The 2,702-nt window shown below is 53.9% G+C and overlaps 1 long non-coding RNA gene across 1 annotated transcript; it reads right to left on the reverse strand.

Moving 5' to 3' along the window:
• Nucleotides 1-385: 385 nt before the first annotated feature.
• Nucleotides 386-1,997, reverse strand: LOC128843398 (uncharacterized). Its single transcript, XR_008446258.1, has 2 exons — nt 1,524-1,997; nt 386-1,119 (listed from the first exon to the last, which is right to left on the reverse strand). It is a non-coding gene; the product is annotated as an uncharacterized LOC128843398 (long non-coding RNA).
• Between the last annotated feature and the right edge of the window lie 705 nt (nt 1,998-2,702).

Below are 2,702 nucleotides of genomic sequence, written 5' to 3' on the forward strand. Positions count from 1 at the left end.
AGAAGGTTAAGAATTCCTGCCTTAGGGAACTGCAAGCAGATTTCAGGGCCCGGGGACCCAACAAACAGGGCCAGCATTAGACTCACTGGGGCCTAAGACAGAAAGCTGAAGCCCCACTGCCCTGAGCCTAGGGTTACCATATTTGAACATTGAAAAAAGAGGACACTCCACGGGGCCCCGGCCCCGCCCCAACTCCGCCCCTTCCCCTCCCCCGCCCCACCCCTTTCCCCGCCCCTGGCCCCGCCCAACTCCGCCCCTTCCCTGCCCCCATTCCAACCCCTTCCCCAAAGTCTCCGCCCCTTCCCCTGAGCACCCCACATTCCCCCTCCTCCCTCCCAGCCACACGAAACAACTGCACCAATTCTAAAGTCAGGCACTCCACTAGTATAGACTCCCATGACTTTAATGAAGCTGCTCAGTGGAGGATCTGCCCCAGCGCTCCGTTTTTGGGAGCGGTCAGGACACGCAGCTCACACTGTTCTGTTTCCCAGCTCCCCAGATGCCTTGGAGCACCCAGTTCTCCTCCCTGCCGGGTAAAATCCCGGACATTTTGAGCTATTTAATTCTTTAATTCTAAAACGTAATTCTTTATATGTAGTGAGTCCTTTCCTTTCACCAGTTCTTCAGTTTTCTTTCTCCTCATGTGCCCACGCATACTTCTCTGCAGATCGCATTTTTCTCAGCAGTGGTTGATTGCTCTTTAAGAAGGCATGAAAGTCTTTACAAGAAGTTTGTCTGAAGTTGTACTGTACAAGTAGAATTCCTTTCAACGACTCAACATTCAAGTTGGTCCTTTCCTTTGTCCACTGGCTTTGCATCAGTGAAAAAATTCGCTCTACATTTGCATTGTGAGAAGGAATAGCAAAGAAAAACTGTGCAATCTTTAACAGTTCTGAATGACACTCAATGTTTTTGGATTTCTCAAAATATTTGGTCCACTTCTGGTGTGCTAGCAAATTACTGAACTCTTCATCACTGTTGCAACTTTCTGTAAACTTCTTCAGGTTGCTGAACTGATCAAAACACTTCACGTCATCAATTTGCATCCCCTTATCGGTCAGGTACTTGATACAAGGTTCCACATCACTCCAATTCGGTGTCTCACTCAGGGTAATCCACCTGTAACAAGAGAAGTCTTCAAGGGGTCTAAGCCACATCTCCAAATATTCTAAGCATCTGCTGTACATATTATTCACTTCAGCACAGAATTTGTCACACTCTTCATCAATTCGCAGTGATCCACCACACTGCTGTGTCTCATCACAAATGGGGAGCTGAGTGCCATACAGCACACCCCAGCCCCAGGAGCTCTGATCCACTTGCAGGCAAGGCAGCCCGATGCCCATCGCAGCCAGAGCTCTGATCCCTCTGCACACTCCTGCCTTTTTCACACTGCCCTCCCTTCCTCCCCCACCAGTCAGTGCTTTTTGGCGACTCCCCGGAGCAGCTCCCCCAGCGCTGCCCCCCACCTGTGCAATCAGCGGCGCATGGTACTCCCAGCTTTGCTGGCATCCCTGGCTTACCTTAGAGCAGGCTCTGGCGACTGCTGCTGCTCCCTGACTCTTCGGCTCTGTTTAAGAGCCGAGCTGCCCTAGTGCTACCGGCTTCAGGCACTTCTCCTACCTGGGCTCCAGCTGAGCTGCTCCTCCCAGCTCAGACTGTAAGAGCCGAGCTGCTGGCTTCGGGCAGCCCTCCCCTACCTCAGGACCCAGAGCTGGCTGGACACGTCCCTTCCCCAGCTCCAGCCGAGCTCGGCTCCGCCCCCTCAGACTTACAGAGCAGAGCTGCAGGAGCCAGCGTTACCGGCTTCAGGCAGCACCCCCCCTGCCTCGGGACCTTGCACCGTGGGAGCAGCTCAGCTGGAGCCGGGTAGGAGAAGTGCCTGGCTGGGGGCTCGGGGTCCGGAGGCTGCCTGAAGCCAGTAGCGCTTGCTCGGGCAGCTTGGCTCTGTAAATCTGAGAGAGGAGGAGTGGAGCAGAGCCACAGGGGGAGAGGAAGTGCCGGCCATTTTCCCGGACATGTGTGGCTTTTCAGCAATTCCCCCCGGACGGGGGTTTGATTGCTGAAAAGCCGGACATGTCCGGGAAAAAGAGGACGTATGGTAACCCTACCTGAGCCCCACCACTCAGGACAGCAGCTGAAGTCTGAGCAGCTTAGCTTTGTGGGGCCCCCTGTGCTGTGGGGCCCACAGCAATTGCCCTGCTTGCTACCCCCAACCTCCAGCACTGGCTTTTATATGCAGAAAAACAGTTGTTGTGACACAGGTGGGCTATGGAGTTTTTATAACATGTTGGGGGGGCCTCAGAAAGAAAAGGTTGAGAACCCCTGCTTTAGCCCACAAGCAGGACCCAGAACCCCTCCCACACCCGCTGCTCTTTGAGTGTGTCTACACTGCAATTAGACACCCATGACTGGCCCATGCCAGCTGACTCCCGCTGTGGAGCTATTTCATTGTGATGTAGACATTCAGGCTCAGGCTGCAGGCTGAGGTTGAGGACCCTCCACCTCGCAGGGTCTTAGAGCGCAGACTGCAGCTCCAGCTAGGGTGACCAGACAGCAAATGTGAAAAATCGGGTCAGGGGGTGTGGGGTAATAGGAGCCTATATAAGAAAAAGACCCCCAAATCAGGACTGTCCCTATAAAATCGGGACATCTGGTCACCCTAGCTCCAGCCCGAGCTTGAATGTCTACACGGCAATTAA

This window comes from Malaclemys terrapin, chromosome 9 (genome assembly GCF_027887155.1).
Source record: "Malaclemys terrapin pileata isolate rMalTer1 chromosome 9, rMalTer1.hap1, whole genome shotgun sequence".
In the NCBI taxonomy this organism is placed as follows: domain Eukaryota; kingdom Metazoa; phylum Chordata; order Testudines; family Emydidae; genus Malaclemys; species Malaclemys terrapin.